This window comes from Delphinapterus leucas, chromosome 3 (genome assembly GCF_059928025.1).
Source record: "Delphinapterus leucas isolate spDelLeu-1000000601 "Yukka" chromosome 3, BTC_Dleu_Yukka2, whole genome shotgun sequence".
Classification (NCBI taxonomy): domain Eukaryota; kingdom Metazoa; phylum Chordata; class Mammalia; order Artiodactyla; family Monodontidae; genus Delphinapterus; species Delphinapterus leucas.
The window spans coordinates 151,323,268-151,342,598 of record NC_143131.1 but is presented as its reverse complement, the minus strand read 5'-3'; the positions used below and the strand labels follow the sequence as shown (position 1 = coordinate 151,342,598).

The window sequence follows — 19,331 nt, the reverse complement described above, 5'->3', positions numbered from 1 at the left end:
ACTTTTATGTAATTAAAAATGTGATTCTTTCCGTTTGGGGTTAGCCAGTTGGAAAGTTTAAATTGAAACGTGTCATGATTGAGGGTTTTTTTTTTCCCCCAAATGGTATTTAAGACAACAAACACCCTCCACCCCACCACTTCCTCCAGCTAACACCTGGTCTTTCTCCTCCCTTTCACGACAAAGTTCTTGAAAGTGTTATCTACACTCCTGGTCTCCATCCTCCTCACCCAACTTACTCTTCAACCCCGCACCTAAAATCTGGCTTCTGCTCCCAGCTCTCCCTTACATTTCACCCACAATGATCACCAGTAGCCTCTTGGGTGCTTCTCAGACCTATATTCCTGAACTTATCGGAAGCATTAGGCAATGTGGACAACTTTTTTAAGCTCTCTGGCTTAAACAGCTACCCTTGTAGACCTCCCCACTTCCCACTCCTCCTTTTATCCTCCTCCCTTTGTTAACAGTACCCTCCATCCATTACCCAGGTACCCAAGCCAGAGAGCTGATAGCCATCCTGTCTTTTCCCTCACCTCCTACCTGTAGTCACCAAGTCCTGTTCACCCTCCCCCCAAGGTAGACCTAGAATCCCATCCCTTCTCCGGCCAAGTCCGGGTCACCTTCCCTCTCACCTGGATCACTGTACAGTGTCCTGACACGTTTCCCTACATATCTACCCCTGGCCCCTGCAATCCATCCTCCCCACAGAAGCAGCCAGACCAATCTTTCCAGAATGGTCATTTCACCTCTGGTCGCTCCTCTGATTTGCCACTGCCCTCAGGACAAAGTCAGCGCAGATTCACCTGATATGTGACCCAGTGGATCACTTTCTCTTTCCTAGAACAATGTTTCCACTTGGCTATCAAAACACACTGCTGATTTTTCTTCCACCTCCCTGGCTACTCCTTCGCATTCTTGTTTGCCGGATGCTTGCCTCTCCCCAATCACTTAATACTATTAAGTGTTTCAGGGCCCAGTCACTGGTCCTTTTCTTGTCTTGCTCTATACTCACTCCCTTGGTGAACCCATCCAGCCTCATGGCTTTAAATATATCTATGCTGGTAATTTGTATCTCAACCCCAGACTTCGTCCCTGAAATCCAGACTCAAATATGCAACTCCCTAGCCAACTTGGATCTCTCTCACTAGACACTCAAGTTTGCTTCCAAAGCCGAGCTCCCGACCTTCATGCCTACACTGTGCCCTGGCCCAGTCTTTCCCTTCTCAGTTAAGGACAATTCCATCCTTCCAGTGCTAAGGCCAAAAGCCTTAGAGTGGTCCTTGACTCTAATTTTTCTCTCACATCACACTCTATCCTTTAGCAAGACCTGTTTATACTCAAAATATAGCCAGTGAAATGATATGAGGTCTGGGATTCACTTCCAAATAATACAGGAGGGGAGATGTGGATGGAGATATCATTGAAACAAGATTGTCTGTAGGTTGGGACTTCCCTGGTGGTCCAGTGGTTAGGACTCTGTGCTTCTACTGCAGGGGGCATGGGTTCAATCCCTGGTTGGGGAACTAAGATCCCGCGTGCCGGGTGGCCAATAAAAATAAAAATGGGCAGAAGACCTGAATAAACATTTGAAAAACTGTCTACAGGTTGATAATTGTTGAAGATGGGGGATGGTACATGGAGGTTCATTGTATTATTCTACTTTTGTTCCTGTTTGAAATTTTCCATAATAAGAAAATTGAATCATACCACTTCTCCCTACCTTTCACTGCTACCATTCTGATCCAAGGCGCCACATCTCTTGCCTGGACTGTTGTAGTAGCTTCTTAACTGAATTCCTGCTTCTGCTCTCACCTCCACTCCCCACCCTCTGCTTTTAATCCAATCTTCCCACGAACAGCCAGTGTGATACCGTTAAAATGAAAGTCCATCCATGTCCCTCTTCTGCTTGGAACTCCCCAGTGGTTCCCCATTTCAATCAGAGTAAAAGCCAAAGTCTTAGTAGTCTTCAAGATCCTACACAATTTGCCCCCTACACTTGTACTCAAACCTCATCCCCTCCCACTCTCCCCCTTTGATCATTCCATTCCAGTCACACTGCTATTCCTCAATCCCACCAGGCATACTGCCGCCACAGGGCCTTTGCACTTGCTGTTCCTTCTCCCATTCTTCTTTAATTTTTTTAATTTATTTTATTTTTTTTTAATTTTTGGCTGAGCCGGCTCTCAGTCACGGCACACGGGATCTTTCGTTGGGGCGTGTGGACTTCTTAGTTGCCGCATACAGACTCTTAGCTGCGGCATGCGTGTGGAATTTAGTTCCCCGATCGGGGATCGAACCTGGGCCCCCTGCATTGGGAGAGTGGAATCTTACCCACTGGACCACCAGGGAAGTCCCACTTTCTCTCATTCTTCCCTCTGACATACATACCGCTCACTCTTCGCCTCCTTCATGTCTTTGCTCAAATGTCTCCTTTTCAGACCTTCCCTAGCCACCTTTCTTGAGACTGAACCCCTGAACATTGCCACTTCTCACCCCCCCCACACACGTAGTCAGTATCTTTTAACCTCTTTCCCTGCTTTATTTTCCTGATTAGCACTTATCACCGTCTTAATTATTATAATGTTACTTATTTATCCTGTTTATTATCTGTCTCCACCATTAGAGGGTTAGCTCTCTGCAGTCCGAGAATTTTGCCTATTCACTGCCGTATCCCCAGGACACCTGCCTGGCACATAGCAGGCACACAACAAATGTTTGTTGAATGAATGAATGAATGGCATTCCGAGTTTCAATCCCTGCCCACCTGTCCAGGCACAGCTCTCACCTCTCCCCTCCCTGCCCTCCATGCCAACGTGGATCTGACAGCCGAGTCCTGGCACATACCAGGATGATTCACACTTCTCAGCCTTATCCTGTCTTGTGCCCTCTGTCTCCTGGCCGCGTTCCCAGTCTTTTAAGACTCATCTCAAGCAGGTGTTCACTGACACCACAGGTGACCCCAAAGAAACTCTTCTGCCTGAATTTCCACCAAGTTTCTGTGCCCTCTTTTCTCCTAGTACACAGGACACTGGACTCTCTGTGTCTCCTGCGTCTCCCCCACTGCTCTGGGAGCCCCTGGGGCAGGAACCACGTCTTACATTGTCTTCTTAGCACAATGTCTGGCACCCAGCCAGCACTCAATAGATGTCCAGTGAACGAATAACAATACTTGCATTTACTTAATGTTTTCTCTGCTAAATGGTCTCTTGCTTAATCCACACAACCTATGGGGTAGGTATTATTCTTAAACCCATTTTAAGGATTATTTCTGTGAGGGTCAGAGAGGTTAAGAGTCTGGCAAAGGGCAGACTGGAATTCCAGAGTTTGTTCTGCGGAACCCTAGAATTCCCACTGTTCAGCCCAACCTCCAGCGAGTGCCTGCTCTTACTGAGCCTGTTTTGGGTGACAAGGTTGTGGGGATGGGATTGGTGGATACCATCCAGCTCCCATCTCCTGGGGGAGTTGCCTTTCCCAGAGCCATCCTCAAGCCAGTTTCAGTTTCCAAGTTGTAAAAGGAAAATTAAGAGGTGAGAAATGAAACCTACAGCAGAAAGGGTGACTAAAAGCCCCGCCTGTTAATGTGGTTTCACCCAGGGTCCCTCGATACCCCAGCTGCAGTGAATGGCCTCCAGGAAGAGGATCCCCTGGTCAGCCAGACACCCCTTGTTTCCTCTGCACTCTGGTCCTTTATTCCACAGGGTGCTGGAGGTCAGCTGAGGAGGAGTCCCCTTAAAGAAGAGTGTGTGTGCCAGGAGCTGGGTAGGTGTGTGGGTATATATCTAGCCACCAGTGGTACTCTCAAGACAGAGATGGCAGTGCCCCCGAAGCTCTTTGTCACCCCAGCTTCCAGGCTGAACTCCTTCGTGGCTCACTGCCTGCATCCCAGCCAGAAGTGGAAAAAAGAGGTGTTGGAGACTGTGCAGGCTGTGGAGCAGTTCCTGAGGGAGCAGAGCTTCCAGGGGGAGCATGGGCTGGACCAGGAATCGGGGGTGCTGAAGGTGGTCAAGGTGAGACTGGTTCCCTCCATCCCCAGGCCAGGGCTGGGCAAAATGCAGCTTGTGGGTCTACATCCCTGAGGATGCTGGGACCTGTTGCCTCATTATCTCTAGCCCATGCTACTGACATCTCAAGACACTCCATCCCAATGCACTGCTGCCTTGAGCAGAGCAAGTCCAGTAAGGAAGCTAATAATAATAGTGTACATTTTTGGATGCACTAGCCTAACCCCTTAACATGTATTATGTCTAATTTGTGTACCCTGTGAGGTATGTATTATTCTTTTCCCATTTTGCAGATGAGCAGAATGGAAACTCAGTGATTTAAGATCCATAATGACCAAATGCAATGCAAGGTCTCTGATTGGATCTTGGTGTGAATGGACCATCTGTAAAATATAATTTGGGAACAGTTGCGGAAATTTCAATGTGGCCAGAATATTAAATAATATATATATATAAGGGAATTGTTTTTTTAATATTTATTTATTTTCTTGGCTGCGTCAGGTCTTAGTTGTGGCAATGCGGGATCTTTTGTTGCAGCGTGCGGGCTCGGGCTTCTCTCTAGTTGTGGCGTGCGGATTTTCTCTCCCTAGTTGTGGCGCGTGGGTTCCAGGGTGTGTGGGCTTTGTAGTTTGCGGCACACGGGCTCTCTAGTTGAGGCGTGGGAGCTCAGTAGTTGTGGCACGTGGACTTAGTTGCCCTGCAGCATGTGGGATCTTCGTTCCCTGACCAGGGATCGAACCCGAGTCCCCTGCATTGGAAGGTGGATTCTTTACCACCGGACCACCAGGGAAGCCCCAGGGAACTGTTTTATTGAGGCGTAATAGTTTTGTGGTTATGGGGGGAAATGTTCTCTTTCGTTGGACACAAATGCTAAAGTATTTAGGGACGATGGTCCTTAGCGTTTGTAATTTACTTTAAAGTGGCTTAGTTGAAGCAAATATGGCAGAGTTTAGACTTGTTGAATCTGGGCGGATGTATAAGTGTTCATTGTATTCTCTTTCTATTTTTCTGTTTAAAATTTTTGATAATGGAAATTTTTTTTTAATGGAAGCTCAGAGAGGTGAGGTCACTTGCCCAAGGTCACACAGCTAGTGGTGAAGCTGGGATTTCACCCAGGATCTATCTTACTCCACTCCAGGCTGCCCTCACTGAGCTTTTTTCCCCAAGCCCTTCCTGCAGCTGCGTCATGTCACCTGCTGTCCTAGCTGGGATCATAATGCAAGAGGGTCAAAACTAGAAAGGGGTGATGAGGAAAACAACTTTGAGGAAAACGATTTTGTTTTTCTGAGTGGCTGCCTAGGCATTTTACAGTATGGTGACCCTACTAACACCAAAAGTTCAGAGTCTGGACTTTTAGATAGGTTTAGGGTATCCCCACAGGTTCCTGCTTTGCCTTCCCTGGTGGAACCTTTTAATATAACCACTGAGTGGGCTTCCCTGGTGGTCCAGTGGTTAAGACTCTGAGCTTCCACTGCAGCGGGCATGGGTTTGACCCCTGGTCAGGGAAGTTCTGCATGCCACACTGTGTGGCCAGAAAACATAAATAAATAAAAGTTTAAAAACATTTAGAGCTAAGCGGGTATAAAATAAAATTTTTTAATGTAAATTGATACAGCCACTATGGAGAACAGTATGGAGGTTCCTTAAAAAACTACAGATAGAACTACCATACGACCCAGCAATCCCACTACTGGGCATATACCCTGAGAAAACCATAATTCAAAAAGAGTCATGTACCAAAATGTTCATTGCAGCTCTATTTACAATAGCCAAGACATGGAAGCAACCTAAGTGTCCATCAACAGATGAATGGATAAAGAAGATGTGGCACATATATACAATGGAGTATTACTCAGCCATAAAAAGAAACGAAATTGAGTTATTTGTAGTGAGGTGGATGGACCTAGAGTCTGTCATACAGTGTGAAGTAAGTCAGAAAGAGAAAAACAAATACCGTATGCTAACACATATATATGGAATCTAAGGGAAAAAAAAAGAAGGTCATGAAGAACGTAGGGGTAAGACAGGAATAAAGACACAAACCTACTAGAGAATGGACTTGAGGATATGGGGAGGGGGAAGGGTAAGCTGTGACAAAGTGAGAGAGTGGCATGGACGTATATACACTACCAAACGTAAACTAGCTAGTGGGAAGCAGCCGCATAGCACAGGGAGATCAGCTCGGGGCTTTGTGACCCTCTAGAGGGGTGGGATAGGGAGGGCGGGAGGGAGACGCAAGAGAGAAGAGATATGGGAACATATGTATATGTATAACTGATTCACTTTGTTATAAAGCAGAAACTAACACACCATTGTAAAGCAATTATACTCCAATAAAGATGTTAAAAAAAAAATAACCACTTAGAGTTAAGCCTGTGAAAAGTTAGTAGCCTCTGCCCCAATCACCTTGTAAGGACTAGGTGCTTGCTACCCTGCTCTATCTCCTGCTGGCTTGTGACCTGGGGTGGAAGACTGCCCTTCCCCCGGCTCACTGTGTCCCTTTGCTTCTGGGATATATAAGTAAGAAATCATTTTTTTTTAATTAATTTTTGTTGGAGCACAGCCGCTTTACAGTGTTGCGTTAGTCTCTGCTGTACAGCAGAGTGAATCAGTTACACGTGTACGTATATCCCCTCCTTTTTAGATTTCTTTCTCATTTAGGCCACCACAGAGCATTGAGTAGAGTTCCCTGTGCTATACAGTAGGTTCTCATTAGTTATCTATTTTTGAAAGTAATAAATCTTATGACTCTACTCCCTTTGTATGGGTGTATTGAAACTGCACCTTTCCTCCAAATGACCCCGGGGGTTTCATTTCCCCACAGAGGGAGTTTGGATGCTGAGGGAGCTACCTGCCCACACTGTGTGGGCGGCTTGTGGCCCCGGCCAACGAGAAATTAACACTTTATTTGGGCTTTAAACTCTCCCCCAACCCCTGAAAATCTGGTAAGCTGTGCTGGTCCATAAGAGTGAATGCTTGTCCTTGGGTTTGAATAGGTTTGAACTGAAGCAAGTCATGAAGCCTGTTCTAGAACGCTCTTCCCTCTCTGCCTATATCTTACCACTGGAAAAGGTGGGAAGGGCAGCACAGGCACAGCCTTCAGCGGGATGTGCTCTGTGCCATTCCCAGCCCTCTCACATAGGGCAGAAACGCCCCACCCCCGCCAATTCCTGAGTTAAAGCCCTCACCTCTAATGTGACTGTATTAGGAAATAGGGTCTTTAAGGAGGTAATTAAGGTTAAATAAAGTCATAATGGTGAAGCCCTAATCAGACTGGACTCGTGTCCTTATAAGAAGATAGAGACATCAGCGGCCTCTCTCTGTCCATGCACACACACAGGTAAGACCATGTGAGGACTCAGTGAGAAGGCAGCTGCCTGCAAGCCAGGAAGAGAGGCCTCAGAAGGAAGCAACTCTGCTGGCATCTTGATTTTAGACTGCAGAATTCCAGAACTGCGAGAAAGGAAATTTCTGTTGTTTAAGCCTCCAGTCTCTAGTATTCTATTATGGCAGCCCAAACAGACAAATGCACCATTGTACGTTGGCTTTTTTCCCCAGGAGAACGGTACCTAGAACAGTAGACTGGCATCCTGGTCCCCAGGTCATTTTGGTTCAGTTAAATTCTTAAAGTAGCACTTACATCTTACCTCACACTGAAATAAATCCTTTTGTAGCACGTGAGTGGCACAGAGTGGAGCTTAAAAGATTTAGCAGGCCATCATGCTCTCTCTAACCCACCCCTCGAACCTGCCTTATAGCATCCTCTTTACTTCCCAGTCCAAACCCTGTGTTCCAGTCTTTTCCCTGTCCCCCATTTATAGTGCCCACTCCTTCCTTGCCCAGTTGGAATTTTCTCTAGCTTCCATGCCGACTGCCCAAACCCCATCTGTTCTTCAGGGTCATCCTAAGCCTTACATCTTTGTGGCCTCTTCTCAACCTTCCAGCCAACCTCTGCATCACTCTGGTACTTCCTGCCTTTGCAGAAATTTAACAGAAAGAGAGGAGGGGATTGGAAGCACTGGGCCTAAGATCTCAGGTGGATGAGATTCTTCCCTGCAAGCCAAGTGTCCGGCTGTAAACAATACCTTCAGGGCCTAAACAGTGAATAGAGGGATAGAAAGTGACTTGACTGGTGTATGTATGTGTTTATACCCATATATGTGAAGTCTGTGTTCTTGGAGTAGAGCCCCATTCATTTAGAGAAAAAAGAGCCCGCTCCAAATTCCCCATCTGGAACTAGAAATTTGTCCTTAATGAGGCACATGTATAACACAGGTTATAGATTAAGACTGACCTGAAGAGAGCACACTGACTTTTGTCTAAGCACGTCACACGTCAAAGACAGCTAGACGTGGAAGAAACCAAGAAATCAAGTGTAGGATTTCCCAAACTGCAGTCAGTTACTAACCACATTAATAACTTTTTTAAACCTTATTCACATTGCATCAAAGGGATGCTTTGATGCACTGCTGAGGTCTTCTCAGCAAAGCTCATGGGAATTTGGTACATGAGGATCCACAATAGCGATCCATTTCATCGGTGTCAATCTTTTTGGAGAGTTTGGGTGGAAAGGACAATTCCTGAAGGTGCGATACCTTCACCGCATGTACTAGCATTGGGTCTTGCTTGTGTGTGTGTCACCGACTTCAGCCTTGCTGTAGCAATAATAGCTAAGATACTGTAGAGCTGAGAGGCTATTTAAGTATTTATAGATATATACATAAGATAAAAGCACCTAACTTGTTTCTACCTATTGCTTACTTTCCACAGCGGTGTACACACCACACTTCAGGAAACAGTGATGTTGTCCAATTTGTCTTCTCATTTGAAGATGAGAAATGAAGGTCTGGGGACCTTTCATTGCTCAAGGTCATTCGAGTGTTTAAGGGCAGGATGCTGGGGTTCCTGACTTCCAGAGAACCTAACTTTTCTCTGAAATTATACTGCCCCTTAATCTCTTAGCAGTACATAAAACAAATATTGGCGACCTCGTGACCTGCCAGCCCTCGGGTGAAAGGGAGATCTGTGACTGGCTCTCCTGTTAAACGTTTAAGAAATGGGAGTCTAGGGAAAGAAACCCAAAACAGTCATGCAAAGACTCACTCACGGAAGGGGAGCCCATGGTCGTCTAGCTCAGTGCTGGGCTGAACCCTGGATCGTCCAAGGAGGGTCTTGGAGGCCTCTCTGCAGGCCAAGAAGTCAAGGCATAAGGGGGAATAAGGCAGGTTTGCTTCTGTGTCTTCATGTTATTTTCATGTAAGATAGCACTGAAAATTTCAAAAGTAACACTGGAGATGTTCTTGTCCATTTTCATCTTATAGATAATGACATGAAGGCTCAAAGGGGGATCGTGTTTTGCTAGTTAATAACAGACAACATTCCTCATCCAGCATTCCTATAGCTTAAAAAAGCAATAGAGGCAAGTGGGTCCATGAACGTGGGTTTTGTGGTCACGCAGATTTGAACGTGCATCCCAGCAGGGCTTGAATGGAGTTTTTCTCTCCAAATTAGGCAAATTGTTTCTCCAAGGCTCATGGGGTGGTCAGTGTTGTTATAGGGGAGTGAGGTAAAAGCATTTTCCTCACCATATCCTTCCCCAGACATGTTATCTGAAAGGAAGGAAGGAATGAAAAATGGGAGGGATATATGGAGAAAGAGGGAGGAAACTAAGGTGGCAGAGAACATGCCTAAAATTCCTCCATGTTACTTCTGCTGTGCTTCCACAGGCTCCTTGGGACCTCGCTTGCCAACAGAAATGTTGATTAAGCACTCTGGTTCTTATGTACTTTCTGCATTGGGAACACTTATAGTTAGGTTTCAGGGCTCTGAACTCCCCAAACTGGGGAACTTGTCATTAAAAGGTCTTTTAAAAAGCACAAGTGCCCCAAAGTTTAATGGCATTAGATTTTGGCAATGATTTCTTGAATATGACACCGAAGGCACAGGCAACAAAAGGAAAATAGAGAAATTGGACTTCATGAAAATTTTAAAAAATCTGTGCATCCAGACCCTATCAACAGAGGAAAAGGGCAATCGCAGAATGAGAGGAGATGTTTGGAAATCACATATCTGATAAGGGATTAATATCTAGAGTGTACAGAGAACTCCTAAAACTCAACCACAAAGCAAACAACCTGGCTAGAAAACGGGCAAAGGACTTGATTAGACATTTCTGCTAAGAAGATACATAAATGGCCCATAAACACCTCAAAAGATGCTCAGCATCAGCGATCATTAGGAGAGTACAAGTCAAGACTACAGTGAGATACCACCTTACACACATTAGGGTGGCTACTGTGAAAACAAAAAATAACAAGGGTTAATGAGGATGTAGGAAATTGGAACCCTGTGCACTACTGGTGAGAATGTAAAATGGTACAGCCATTGTGCAAAATATCATGGTGGTTCCTCAAAATTAAAAGTAGGATTACCATATGGTCCAATTCCACTTCTGGGTATATACCCAACATAACTGAAAGCAGGTTTTGCAAGATACTTTGTATACCTCTGTTCATAGCAGCATTGTTCACAATAACTAAAATGTGGAAGGAACCCAACTGCCCACTGACAGATGAATAGATGAGCAAAACGGGGTATATACACAACAGAATATTATTCAGCCTTGAAGAGGAAGTTCTGACACAGGCTACAACATGGATGAATCTTGAGGACATGATGCTAATCTACCAGTCACAGAAAGACAAATGCTGTCAATTCCACTTGTATGAGGCACCTAGAGTGGTCAAGTTCATATGGACAGAAAGTCGAATGGTGGGTGCCAGGGGCTGGGGGTAGCGGTTGCTGGAGGGCAGAGAGTTCCAGTTTTTCCAGAAGAAAAGAGTTCTGGAGTTTGGCTGCCGCACAACGTGAATGTCCTGAACGTGTCTAAACTCTACACTCATAAGTGATACGATGATACAATTTTATGTGCATTTCACTACAAATAAAAACCAAACATGGACTTCCCTGGTGGCGCAGTGGTTAAGAATCCGCCTGCCAATGCAGGAGACACGGGTTCGAGCCCTGGTCCGAGAAGATCCCACATGCCGCGGAACAACTAAGCCCGTGCACCACAACTACTGAGCCTGCACTCTAGAGCCTGCGAGCCACAGCTACTGAAGCCCGTGTGCCACAACTACTGAACTGCATGCACCTAGAGCCCGTGCTCCGCAACAAGAGAAGCCACCACTGTGAGAAGCCCGCACACCGCGACGAGGAGTAGCCCCCGCTCGCCGCAACTAGAGAAAGCCCGCGCACAGCAACGAAGACCCAACACAGCCAAAAATAAATAAATAAATAAATAAATTTAACAATTAATTTACAAAATTATTTAAAAACTAAAATACCAAACAAAAGTGCCCCTCGGAGACACAGTAAATATTTTTGTCGTTCACAGTTTAGAGCTGCCTCATTGTCAGGGTGCTAGTCTTCAGTCAACTAGCTGAGAACTGGTACGGAGGGGATGGGAACTTCCATGAAAGAGCTTCTGAAGCTAAGTAGCCTGGTCCATTTCCTAATTTCTTTAGCGAATATCTGAGTGCTTGCTGGAGCCGGGCACTGTACTTGGTCCTCGAGATAGACGGCTGTGAAAAAATTATACAGAGATCCTTGCAATCTGGGAGTGAGAGGTGGGGTAGGGAAGGACCCGCAAATAAAAGCATGGAAGTTTTTAGCATGTTACCAGATGATGTAGGTTACGGGAACAATAAAGCATCAAAGGGAAAGAGGGCTGCCCTAATTTGAAGGGGACATGTGGACAGACCGGAGAGAGCAGCCCCTGTAGTTATGGAGAGAAAGAACATTCTAGGCAGAGAGAATAGTAAGTGCAGGAGGCTATGGGGAGGGAGCTGCTAGGAACAGCCAAGGACAGCGTGCCAGTGTGTCTGGAAGGGCTTGAGGGAAGGGGAGGGACGGTGTGTGTGTGTGTGTGTGTGTGTGTGTGTGTGTGTGTCAGAGAGACAGAGAGACAGAGACAGAGAGACAGAGAGAGAGAGGAATGGGGAGGGGGAGAGGGGGAGAAGACTGCTTTTGTTCGAATCCAGATGGGAGCCTCTGAAGGGTTTTGAGCTCTGAGCAACACGATCTGACTTGGGACTCACCAGGATCACCCTGACTGCTGTACCTAGAACGGATTGAATGGGAGGGGGCAACGCAGGAAAACGCATTTGAAAGGGGTGCACAGAAGGGGAGAGCAGGGCTGGTGGGACCTGAGGAGAGAGGTTTTCTGTCTCTTGCAGGGTGCCAGCTAGGGTTTAGTCTGGGTGTGGCCGCCCCGCTCCCGTCTGCAGCACTCTGCCCTCCTCACCTCCTGTAAAGGGAGGCTAAGTACATCCTTGAGGCTCTCCCAGAGAGTTGATGGCCTGCCTGGGACAGTCCTGAGTCACAGCCCCTTGGCTGTCACCAGCTCCAGGGATGCTCCTGTCCTGAGCATTAACCTCCCTCAGGGGGAGTCCTCATTCTCCAGGGAGGAAATTGATATCTCACTGCTGCGGGATCTGAACTCCTGTAAAGCTGCAGGACAAATGACTTCGCTGAACATGCTTCATGCAGGGAAGAATGGGTAATCTCAGAGAAGGGAATAAAACTTCTCAAAACTCCGAACCAGGGGATTGCAGAGAAGCTCGCTGTCTTTTCTCTTGGCTGTGTGTGTGTGAATCGGAGAAGGAGAGGGCAGGCAGCGACTTGGGTGTCGGTTCGCCCCCGCGGACCATCCTTCCAGGGCAAGTTTTTCTTAGTGTCACTCGATTTCCTGAAGTGGGAGAATGAATACCCAGTGTAGAAAAGGGGGAAGAAAAGCGTGTTAGCATGAAATATGGTCATCTGATGACTTGTCCATTATGTATTTGAGGAAGTGGAGATTCTGAAGACCTTCACCTACTCAAGGAGAGGAAATTGCCTCTGTCTACACCAGGACCTCTTACTTTTGCCACTGGTGACATTTTGTGTCCGATAATTCTTTGCTGTGGGCTGTCCTGGGCATTGTGGGATGCTCCTACAGTATCCCTGGCCTCTGCCCAGCGGACGCCAGCAGTCCTTCCCCAGCTGTGACAGCAGAAATGCCTCCTGAACTTGTCAATTGTCCGGGGGGCGGGGAGCTGGGGGGAGGGGGGCAGAGTTGCTCTGGGTTGAGAGCCCCTGACCCAGGCTCAGCAGGCACATGGGTGAAGTCTGGACTGTGTATGTCATGTCCTCTCTGGCTAACAATAATTGATGGAGTTAAAACTAGTAGTGGCTTCTGCTTGGTCACTGGGACAGCAGAGCATTCACTGTTCTGCCTTGAGAGAACAATTTTCCTGTGTTTTAACTAATAAGGCCCTTGTGATGGCTGGATTCTGGGCACCCCAACTAATAAGCGTGCCTATAAGGCAAAGAAACCAAAACCAACGTCCTCCCTGATTGCCAGGGAGGGGGCATGTTTTCTTGCCGCTCCCTCTCCTGGATCCATGCAGTAATTAGCCAAAGTAAAATGAATTTTAGCTCATGCTTAATTGCCTTTACAGCGTACTCGCCAGCACGGATGCAGTAGTGCTAAACTAATTTTTTTAATAAATTAAAAAAAATTATTTATTTTTATTTTTGCCTGCCTTAGGTCTTTGCTGCTGCGCGCGGGCTTTCTCTAGTTGCGGTGAGCGGGGGCTACTCTTCGTTGCGGTTCGCGGGCTTCTCATTGGGTGGCTTCTCTTGTTGCAGAGCACGGGCTTTAGGCGCGTGGGCTTCAGTAGTTGTGACACTTGGGCTCAGTAGTTGTAGCTCGCGGGCTCTAGAGTGCAAGCTCCGTAGTTGTGGCGCACGGGCTTAGTTGCTCCGTGGCATGTGGGATCTTCCCGGACCAGGGCTCGAACCGATGTCCCCTGCACTGGCAGGTGGATTCTTAACAACTGCACCACCAGGGGAGTCCCTAAACCAATTATTTTTTTAACTTTATGGCTTTAAATAATCCTTGGCTCTGAAATTCCCTGTACCCCTCAGCTAGGTAACCACAGCCCCCTCTGCCCTAAATCCTTTTCTTATACTTTTGTAGCTTTTTAAGCAAGGCCCCTCTTTAGGAAGACATAATCCCTTCTCTGTAGAAAACATGAAAGACCTGAACAAATCAAGATTTCTCCATGGAGAATTCAGCTAGTCCTGTGCTTAGCTCCAAACAAGGAAATCCATCTCTCTACCAAGCATGCCATTACCCAGACTAATGCCTGACTTGAATAACAAGCAAATTGTTGTGCTTTTAATTGTACCCTGCTGTGTCACAAAGCTTGTGAGGGAGGAATGTGCCCAGCTTCTCCAGGAGAAACAGGTGAGGCCTCTAATCCCCCTTTTCTGTCACCTTCCCCTCTCCCTTTCCAATCCTTTCTCTTCCCAGCAGAGCAGAGGGACAAAAAAGAGACAGCTAAATTATGTTTAAAATGGAAGAGTCTAAAAGAAGAAAAACGGTGGTCAGTACTGACTTGGGAGAGGATGAATTATCTATCCACAGCCTCTGCAGTGTGGCCCATTTGAGGACAATCAGTGCTCTCACCGGCTTGCTGGAGGGTGATATCTGAGAGCCTAAACCAGGCTTTCTCAGCCTCAGCACGACTGCTGGGTGGGGTTGGATGCTTCTTTGCTGTGGGCCTGTCCTGTGATGGAAGAACATTTAGCCTCGCGTAAGCTGTGACCATCCAAAGTGTCCCAAGACACTTTCAAATGTCTCCTGGGTGCAAAATTGCCCCTGGTTGAGAACCACGGCCCCAAGCCCTTCCATATTGGGATGTACTTGCTCTCTCTCCCAATCTCTTCCCCCCCTCCCCAGTACACAAAACCCAAGAAAATCATGGTTCCTGTGTTAAAACTGGGGAGATCAACGTGCTCTTCATGTAGGTAGAATGAGCGGAAAGGAAAAAGACACTGACTTGCGTGTAGTCAGGGGACAGAGTGGGAACCTCCTCAACGCCAAGAGTGAAAAGAGTCTTAGGATGTGGGTGTGTTTGTGGCTCCGGCTGGGAAGTGGCAATGCCCCTGGTTGAACAAGCCAACTTTCGAACGCCTCTACCCTGTGCACTTTGGAATCGGGCTTGCTGTGGGCGAGATGAGGAGTGATGGCGAGGCTGCAGAGATGAAGGCGCCTCTGAAGGTGCTCACTGTCTCCTCCCACACTACTTGGGACAGGGAAGAATTACCCAGCTTCACAGAGATAGCCATTGCTCAGACAATGACGATCCTGTCTTGGACCTAAACATCGGGATGAAAGAGGGCTACTGACAAGACAGACGTTGTGCAAGCATGGGGTTGCACTTTCATTACAGACGTTGAGGCAAACATTTCACTCCTGGTGATATAATGAGACCTCCCTATTTTTAGGAATTTACAAGAAGCATTATTGCTTGTCCTTACCGGCCAGAAGGAAAGGCGGGAGAGAGAGCACACTGCAGTGAGCCCCCATGTCCACTAGATGGCGGAGTACATCTTCCTCAGAAGCCGGGCGGGCAGCGCTCCGGGCAGCTCGTTGGCCTAATCAAGACAAGGGCCACTCTACTTTTGGGAGGCAGGCGTCTCCTGTCATTGTCGGCACAAACAGCCCCAAACAATTGCACTGACCACACAGCTCTAAGCCACGTTCCAGGGCACTGCCGTCTGTTCAGGAGTGAATGCTGGGAAAATGAACCACGCTGCTAATTTGCTTGATTGGGGGCAAAAATAAGATCTCAAGTGACAGTGGGTGTGATTTATTTTTCCAACAAGAATAGGGGCAAAGCCATTTCATCCCCCCCCCCCCGCCCCAACTGCAACCATAAATGAAAGCAATCACCTAATTAGTCCTGAATTACTAACTGGCAGGGTAAAGATCTGCTGGAATTCAAGCTGAAGTGGGGAGTCTGGAGAAAGGGATGTGATTTCTGCAGGGGAGGAGGGGAGGGGTAGGGCAGGGTGGGAGGGGCGGGAGGGGAGGGGAAGGCCTGAAGCCCATTGTGAGGTCCTGCGCCCCTGTGGTCTGGGGGCCGTGCTGGCCCTGACCCTGGGAGAAAAAGAGGCTCAGTGATGTCTTCAGGCCGTTCATTTTGTGCAGGAGAATGACTTCATAAAGTGAAGGAAAAAGAACCTGTTGGAGAAAACCTATCCGAGAGTTTCTCTGAAAATGCTACAGATGGAGATGAACTGGCTTGGGAAGGAGAGCACAGCCCTGTGGCGCCTGGCCACCCCGCTGCTGGTGGACGCCCCAGGAAGGTCCTGTCACGGAAACGACAGGCAGATCTGAAACCAAGTTGGGCTTTACATCATTAAGAAATCCCCCAAAGGAATGGAATAAAGGCCTCCTTTCACACTTTGGGTTTTGCATGTGTCCTGAGAAAGCGCCTCTTCCCCAGCTGAGACAGCGCGCTGTCCCCGCGACCCAGTGAGCGGCCCTCGTCCTGCGGGGAAAGCAAAACAGCAGCGGGGTGGGTGCGCGCCCAGAGCTGCCCCTCTCGCAATTGATTTGTTCAGGGGTGACTTCTTGCGTTCTAGTTAGATGTGACTTTAATCGAAGTGCTTTCCTAAGGAGATTTATCACAACTGTGAACCGTCAGCTTGCACAGCTGCTGCTCTTTTAGGGAAACGCACAGGCTCGGGAGGCGGAGGGGCCGGCGCGGGCTCCCCTCTTTCCCACGGACCGGCCCGCGTGCCGCTCGCCCACCTGAAATATGTGCGCCGCGTCCTCAGAGGCCGCCGCTTCGGTGCTCGGGCTCCTCTGCTGTTTCTGGCTGCTTAACAGCCATCTCCTCTCTCCTGGGAGGGGCAGCTGGTTTCCTTTTGGGGCGCTCCCCTTCTCCCCGTCTCAGCTCCTGCAGCGGAGACGAGGCTGCCCCTCTCTCCCTGCACGCTGTGGGCTGGGTGTGCAACACGGCTCGGGCCACAGTCCCCCCACCCCCACCCCACCCCCACACCCCCGTCCCCGCCGACCCCGCTCGGCGCCCACCACAGCCGGCAAAGCCCACACGGGGCGCTCAGTTAAAGCTGAACCTTAGGTGAAAACCACGACTTTTTAGGGTGTCTTCAACATTGCATGCAACATACTTCTATAAAAAAAATTACTGTTTATCTGAAGTTCAGCTTTAACGAGGCGGGCATCCTGTGTTTTGTCTGGCAGCCTTCTAGGTTCTAAAGAAAATGTCCAGAGCAGATCAAATTGGAATCAGCCTAGGACTTTTAACTGGAGCTTTGGGACTGCTAGGCTGGTAGGATTCATGCTTGCAACCGCTGGGAGCCAGCTTTGCTATCATGTGGGGAGAGCTGCTTGAACTAGAAGCCAACACCACAGAGAGCAGACCTGTTTCATTTGAACAGGTGGATCCAGCTGTTCTTGAAGCTGGCCCGGTGGGTGGTAGAGGTCAGGGTGCTGATGGCCAGGAGGGATAATAATTTCCTACCCCTCAAATCTGGGAAGTGAAAACAGCAGGGCTGAATGTGCCCACGGGGCATGGCTTCTGTTCAACTGGAAGAGTGGTGAATGGCTATTGGGTGACCAAAACAGTCGGTCTACTATATTCTTACTTTGTTTGCTAATTGTTTTGCTGCATGTAAACTCTTTGTTGCATTAGCTCTTGTTCATGACATCATGTCTGGAGACAGGGTCTGATAGACTTACATGTGGAATTGGAGGCTTAAATTTCAAATCTGCCTCTGCCTGGTTGAGTGGCTTTAGAGTCCTCCTAACCTCTACAGTGTTGAGTTTCTGGGTCTGAAACCGAAGGACAGAGGTTATCGTAATCCATTTGGGCTGCTATAACAAAATACCAGAGTCTGGGTAGCTTATGAACAACAGAAGTTTATTTCTCATAGTTCTGGAGGTTGGAAGTCTAAGATCAGGGTGCGAGCAGATTCACAGTCCGGTGAGTATCCTCTTCCTGGGTCACAGTTGGCGTGTTTTCTCTGTAACCTCCCATGGCAGAAAAGTCGAGGGACCTCTGCGGGGTCTCTTTTATGAGGGCACTAATTTTGTGCATGAGGGCTCTACCCTCATGACCTTATCACCTCCCAAATGCCACACCTCCTGGTACCATCACTTTGGGGGTTAGGATTTCAACATATGGATTTTGGGGGAGGCAAATGTTAAATCTATAGCAGAGGTACTTTCCCCATAGGATGGGGGAGAGGGAAAGTATGTAAGCACCTGTCATAGGGCCTGGTGGGGAGCAGGTGCCCCATACAGATGTTATTACAAAATATTGAGTATAGTTCCCTGTGCCATAGAGGAGATCCTTCTATCTGTTCTATGCCTTCTTTGAACGACCGTAGCACTTGTTGTCTGTATCGTTTTTATGTCTGTTGTTGTTTTGTGACTGAAAATGAAAAATTTCTATTTGTCCATGTCCTGGCCCTTACATAAAAATGTGTTCATTTATCTATTTCATATTTATTGACTACATCTTAGACACCGTGTTAACTGCTGGTTCTAGATGTTAGTAAAATATAGACCTTCCTGCTCAAAGGGTCACAATATTTGTGGGAAACCAAAAAATGAACAACCTATGTCTCTAAGAGCTTTGTACTTCCCAGAGAGAACACACCTCGTAGGTACAATGAATACATGTGTCATACGTAAATGTATAACTAGTTAATGGGATTATACACCTGAGATAACTGCTTTTCGATTCTGACGAAATGATGATGATATTTCACCAGGAGCTCAATACCACTCTGAGAATGAGGGCTGAACCCCCGACTTGACTCACTGCATCGCTTTCCTATATAAAAATACACAAGTCTGTACATACGCTCTAGAAAAAGGCTTATCTGGCATGAATTTCAGATAGCAAGAAGAAAACTTCAAGAGGTTCAGAGAAGCATCCAGAAGCTCAGATGATTGTCTGGCACTAATACAACTTGCCTGACAGGAAAATAGAACCGTAAATCTCACAAAATTAAATGATCTTTTAATAATTTCAAAACCTCCTGCTATTAATTGGAAATTCTAGAAGAATAGCTTCTTTTAAAATGTACTGATAATATGCTTTACAGCTTAATATTCAGAAGCCTATGTTTTGGCTAAGTGAGCTTCAGGAAGGAAGGAAATTTGTGGTTTACCTCCACTTACTTTGGAACCGCTGGTTCCAAACATCTACTTCTATGCACAGTCATCTTATCATCTGTAAAATGGAGGCAACTCTAAGACAACAGAGTTACAGAGATGTTGCACAGCTCCATGTGTCATTGTCTTCCTTTGTTTCAGAATACCAATGACATCTAAGCTACTACTGAAAGAGTGCTATATTATTTGGGGTCATCTAGTGCAGCTCTGTCAAAGTAAAGAAAAGGGACCTAGAATGACTATAATTTTCCCAAGAGGACACAATTATTTTATGGTAAATCTGGGACACG

General features: G+C 47.2%; 1 long non-coding RNA gene across 1 annotated transcript in view; it reads left to right on the top strand.

Annotated features, from left to right (window-relative positions):
- LOC149749751 (uncharacterized) overlaps positions 1-19,331 on the top strand; it is a 180,421-nt gene that overhangs the window by 63,285 nt on the left and 97,805 nt on the right. The window lies entirely within an intron of this gene.